At 37.7% G+C, this 6,385-nt stretch overlaps 1 long non-coding RNA gene across 1 annotated transcript; it reads left to right on the top strand.

The window, feature by feature from the left end:
* The first annotated feature begins 4,311 nt into the window (after positions 1-4,311).
* Positions 4,312-5,206, top strand: LOC113020091 (uncharacterized). Its single transcript, XR_003272153.1, has 3 exons — positions 4,312-4,555; positions 4,713-4,865; positions 5,152-5,206. It is a non-coding gene; the product is annotated as an uncharacterized LOC113020091 (long non-coding RNA).
* The last annotated feature ends 1,179 nt before the right edge of the window (positions 5,207-6,385 follow it).

Below are 6,385 nucleotides of genomic sequence, written 5' to 3'. Positions count from 1 at the left end.
ATTATATGATTTTGGACGATTCACCGGCACATTGTGAGGAGTGAGAGAGGAGAAGGAAAGTTGGTGATGTTTAGCAGCTGCTAACAGTCAGGACCTCAGAAGAGTCCAACGAAAAAGCTCTCAGCTGTGACAAACTGTTTTCAACAAGACAAAACCGTTTTTCTTATGCTCCTCTCACAATAATCGACTTGTAGGCAAAGAAAATTCTTTCAAAATAAAAAAATACTTCCCCCCCCCTTTCTCTCTCAGTCGTTCCTTTAGTGTCTCACAGCTTTTTCTTTGTACAGTCTGTGGACAGAGATGAAGCTCAACCTGAATCCTGTAAACAACCACAGGAGCAGTTCCTGGGAGACGCAGTCTGTCACCACTTTCTCCAGGGGTAAGCAGAGACAGCACACTACTTTTTCTGTAACCTATTTAGGGTTAACTGCTAATTACTTTTTCTTCCTTGTGTGTTAACAACACTGAAGTTTGGAAGGTGCACAAGACCCAGGAAAATAATTCAAAGTAACAACTGAAACGTGCCACAAAATCCCGTTTTTATGCCTTTGCCAGATAGTTGTAAAGCAGTTTACATAAAACTGCTGAGGTACACAATTTCCACCTGACGTTTTCTACCATTTATCTGGAAATGTAATCTAACACTCCTTGAGTTGCCAAGTGTCAGGTTCCTGGGTGTGTTGACGCAGCGTTTTAAGTTTTAGTTTATTTGGATGTTGTTTATGTTTGAGTTCATTAGATTAGCGAAGTTCGTTTGGTTATTAGACTCCTTGTGTTTTCTTCCCCTGTGTTTAAGTTTCCCTCACCCTTTGTGTTTCATCCTGCGTGTCTTATGTTGTCAAGTTCATATTGTCATGTCTGCATTTTTTGTTTCCTCTTTTATTTTGAAGGTCTGTGTCCTATGTCAGTGCAGTCAGCTTTGCTTCCTTTGTCTCGTTATGTCAGACTAGTGTCAGCTGTTTCCTCATGTGTTTCCACTTCCCCTAACCCCCCTTGTGTGTATTTAGTCTGTGTGTTTCTGTTCGTTCTTTGTCAGGTCGCCTGTTGTTCACGCCACGTTTTCCATGCCGTGTTTCCAAGTTTCATGTCCAGCTTTTTCTTGTTGTTTATTTAGTTCTCCCAGTTTAGGTTGATGTTAGTTTTACTTCAGTTTGTCTTGCCCTTTGTTTGTACCTTTTTTAAAAGCCTTATTAAACGGCTCACTTTTTGTTAATATTCAAGTTTTGGTCCAAGTTCCTTCGTTTGACGTGGAGCATTTTGGGTCCTCCACGTCAAATTCCTACAGTCTGCCTCTGCCAGACTGTGACAGTCCAAACCTTAAATTATTTATTTAGCTGTTTTGTTCTACAATCCTGTGAAAAACTACTTCCACAGGAATTTAAGGGTAGCAGCTGCTCATCAAATTCACATGACTAATTAATCACCCGCAGGCGTGAGCACTTCTAGAAAAGCAGATGTTTTTGAAACATTCAGGTGTTAACACACAGTCTTCCCAAGAGTGGACATCCCAACAAATTCACCCCAAGGTCAAACTGTGCAGTGTTCAAAAACTTGAACAAGTGTTGCCTGTGTGGAAGGGATGCTGTCTCTAACAAACACAGCACAGCTGTGGCTTATATAAAACTGATAAACATGGTGGCAGAGAGGTGATGATTAGGGTTCGTTTTGCAGCTACAGGACCTCAGTGCTTTGGCATTGAGTCGACCGTGAACTCCTCTGTATACCAAAATATTCCAGAGTAAAATTCCTCCAAAATGGTGTGAGATACTGAGAAAAGGAAAGGATCAATTCAAATCATTGCTGCTATTATTGGGTGTACTAGTCATATGAAATGTTTTCCAGTGTGGCTGGAAGCTCGAAATGTCAAAAGCGACGTAAGAAATGATAGAAATGAATGATTAATGATGATGTTTACTTTTGTTTTCCTCAATTTTCATTTTGGTGCTTGTTTTAAAAAAGCCCTTTGCTATATTAAGCACATCTAGAATATACATAAAGTATAGAGTATAGATAAAAGATGGAAAAAGCACAGTGTTGTCACCCAGTCGTTTGTAAACTCCCATTAGGCCATCATCATCATCATCATCTATTTTTACTTGTTTTTGTTTTTCAGTAAGTGTCCATATTTAAACAAGAGGACAGAGAGCTAACATCGGCTAGCAAGCATATCACACAGATACCAGTACCTGCTAATTATTGTGACATATCAATAAAATGCTGACATTTCATTCTGGCTGGCTGGTGCAGGTAAGGGATACCTAGCAGACAGCTAGAGCTTAAATGAATACCACCTGTCCCACAAAGTGCCCATTTCCTTATTAAATCCATAACCACATCCTTCAATTCAATATAATTTTATTTATAGAGCGCCAAATTACAACAACAGTCGCCTCAGGTGCTTTATATTGTACACTGAAAAAATGGGAATTGGCAGGCTTTTGAATTTGCACAAATGAATTTAGTTAATGCTACACAAGCCTCTCATGTTTCTCTTATTTACATGATTAAATAAAGTACCATTTACTTGATTATAAACAATACTGAGACTACTCATTTTTCTTGCATTGATTTAAAGTGACTAAATTAGAATACTAAAACCATTGTAATCATGTTTGACCACAACCGGAAATGATGCAATATATTCAAAGACAACAACTAAATGCGATTGGATAATAAGACCTAGAGTCTTATCCAATAAGACAACAACATAATTTAAGGAGAGCGCAATTGACCGCCAGATTCTGGAAGACTGTTCAGCCACATGCAACCTTTGGCACTGAGTCAGGCATAGTGAGAAGGTAAGTAATTTAAATACATTTGTTTTAGTTGGGTACGTTTTCACAGAATTGTTGTAGTGCATGCTATATGAAACGTAATCTTTAATGCATCTACATGTTGTTTTTACAGTGCTAGCTAAAGTTGGTATTAGCTTTGTGGCTAAAGCTGAAAAATATTAACAAATTGCACATAGTCGGGAGAAAGCAGCTGTTGTCGGTCAGATATGGAATTTATGCATGTTACAGAGAGCACTGACGTTTTTGATGGCTTAGCAAGTTAAAACGTCACTGAGAGCGCAATAGTGTTTGTGTTACTCGTGCTAGCTATGGCTACAGTGGGTAATTAGTCCGGCTGTAACCGTCAGAGTTTCAGAAGCTGGGAGGGCCACAGTGCCATACCTTAATTCTTGCTGATGACATGCACTCAAGTTATAAGAAGGATCCTGCCACCATGCCCAAATAATACAGCAGATATCTACAAGGAGATAAGTTTGTTCAACAGACTATGTCTTATTAAGTGATGTATAGTGAATTTTCCAAAATCGGCCCAAAACAAATTAGGACCCTTTCCCCCCCTCTTTTTTTCTAGTTTGTGTAGAACGTATGTGAGCTGCTTCTCAAAACATTATGTATAAATGAGGGAAAGATTGGTACTTTAAAGAAACCATTGATGCTCTTCTGGACTGGAATACCTTTTTTCAATTAAAATTAATGTTTTTTGTGATGGTGGAATTTTTACCTTTATGATTACAGAAGTCAAAACATCAGATGATGATAGCCTACCATCTAAACTCCCCATCTCTTGGCAAGTCTGAATTAGAGAGCTCAGCTGTATCGGCCTTTCTAGTGGATTTGCTTAAAGAGGAGATAGCTTAAGTCATTAGGTACATTCCCTGACATTCTAGAGGTCAACCTTGCACAGTGTGTGACATAAAGAGTATAACTTATAGAAATGGAATGGTACTGGCCCAAAGGGCAGCAGGTGGATTGCCAGAATACTGAAAAACCATATCTGCATTGTACCACAGCATATTCTACATTGTCAGAGAGCTTGGTGGCTGGTACAGAGAGCACGACAGAGCTTTTGAGCTCCGCCCAGTATCCACAAGAATATTCACTCTCGCTTCACTCTGTGAACTCCTTGATACTTATCCATTGGTTGACTATGAGATTGGATCAGTCCACATTGTGACTTTAAAAAGGCATATAGAAATAAAAGGTGTTCATATAAGTGTAATAGGTTCAGTCGCATGTATTTCATTAGATAAATTCTACTTTTTTATGTCTGATCTTTATAACTTTGAGTATTGGGTATGGATAGCTTTATGAAAACTAAACTGAAAGGATTCTTTCTGAATGTCTGATATGTAATTCTTTTTTTCCTACAGAGTTCTATGGGGAGTCCTATGGTCCTAAAGACTGTTTTGGCTGACGGAACCTGTCGAAGGCTCACTCTCTAATGAAGCGCCAGAATCAACTGAGGATCTCATCGTTGAAGTCAAGAGACAGTGTTGTCTTCAGGGCAGCTTCAGTTTATGGATTCCTTGTTTGGGAATGAGTTTCTTAACCTTACCTCAGTTTCAGAAGTAGCAGACAAAGGGACTCTTAAAGCTATTGACATGTCAAAGCCCACCACATGGACATAAAAAAGAGTAACAGAGTTGGTGAAACTCAAGATGGAAAAGACTTTTTCATACAGAAGACATGAAGTTGTTCGTGATGCACCAATGGTGGAGGCTTTCATGGCAAGATGGCCTGCTCTATTTGATTTCCATGAGGTAAGGTTTGCCTCATACACGGTGTTCTTGTGGTATTAGCCTAAAATGGTTAAGGCACAGTTGTTATTTGACAGCCCATTTCTTCAGCATGAGTGATTGCGGCCTTCTTCCAGGCATTAAACCTTTGAAGCTCATTTCTCTGTGCTCATGTTTTCAGATCAACGCTGAGTTTAAGAGAATTGCCACCATCCCCCCTCAAACAAAGTTCCTGGCTCAGCTGGATCTCCACTTGGACAACCTGGTGAAGTTGGTCAACAGAAGAGGAGAGCGTGGACTAATACTGAAAAGAATTGTGGCATAAATGGATAATGTAAGTGATAAAGCCTCAACATTCACTTAACATGATCCTCTTTGGATGAAATTTTATAATTGTGGAAGATTTCAAATGTTTCCCATGATAAATTCTCTCATTTTGTATTTTTACATCTACTTGTTTTTTTTAACCTTCACTTTGTCAACTTATTATTAATTGCCAGTAAACCTATTATTAATTTGTGTGCCTTTACTTTAAAAACATTCATGTAAAGTACACTATTAAAACTTAAATGAAGGACAAGAGCTGAATGAAGATGCTAATTACATACATTTCATTTCAGTGTGAAGATGTTGATGCTGAGTGTGTTAAGGGAGTGTGTATCTACATGGGTGAAGACCCTGGCATGCTTATCCATGAGTATGTGGTATGTACTTGTCTTTTTTTTTTTTTTTTGGACTTTCCACAGTGTGTCATATTACTTACTTGGAAATGACTAACATGGCTTCTTTTTTACAGGGCATGGAAGAACGTGCCATCAGTGAGACTGTTGAAGACACCACTGTTTGAATTTATCTTCTTAAAGAGCAAGCTTCAGCAGATGAACAAGAGTTGTCCTTGCAGGCATCAGGGTGGCGAAGACTTTGGATAATGTAGCATTTGCTGTGATAATGCTATTTGGACTCATGTATGCATTAAACCTTGCCTACCCTGCTGACCTTCGCTACAACTTTGACGTTTTCCAGAAGGTTTTCATGGAACTGGATGGAGCTAAACTCTCTAAAGTTCTTGCTTTCAAAAACCATCTGTTTCATTGAGAAGTCAAAGACTGCACTTCTGCAATTCTTTGCAGTTTTTCATTTTGTGTTCAGTAACGTTATACTGCTTATGTTTTTATTGCTTTCCCCTCATGTGACTGCAATGCAGGATAATTTTTCCTTTTGGTATCATGTTGTAAGAAATTTTTACTGACGATTTTTAGCAATATGTTCTAAGTCAACCTTAATGTCCTGCTTAAATGTTTAAAATGAAGATTAAAATTCATGTAGGTGTTTGGTATTAGTTATGTAACAATGTCATTTAAGGCTCAACTTAGTTGAAATCTTGTACAGGTAAATACTTGTACAGAAGCTGAAACTGTTGTCAAATAACACACAAGTTATATTTGTGTAAATCTGTTTATTCATAAAAGCGTGTTGCTTTTTTTTCAGGTAGTCTTAATTTAGTTTACATTTTCAATTGTGTAATTAATACAAATGTTTTATATGTAAGAGATGACAGGATCATCTATAAGCACTTTCTTTTATTTGCTGCTAAGGTCAGTTTTTTGTGAAATATTTGCAAATATATTCTCAAACTAACTTTTTCTTTTTATTTCTGCAGGCTATCTTTAAAAATGTGTTAACAAGTTTACATGGATGTGATTTTGGACTTGTTCATGGCAGAATTGCTGCTTTCACTGCTGTTACAGTTTAATAAAGGTGTATTGTTCAGTAGCACTCACAGTCTTTGCCTTTTTTGTCAATAATAATCAGTTAATATTTCAATTGAAAAAATTAAGTAGGATTTAAAGCCAT

This window comes from Astatotilapia calliptera, chromosome 4 (genome assembly GCF_900246225.1).
Source record: "Astatotilapia calliptera chromosome 4, fAstCal1.2, whole genome shotgun sequence".
Taxonomy (NCBI): Eukaryota; Metazoa; Chordata; class Actinopteri; order Cichliformes; family Cichlidae; genus Astatotilapia; species Astatotilapia calliptera.
Note: the sequence above shows the minus strand (reverse complement) of the source record. Positions and strands in the feature narration are given on the sequence as shown.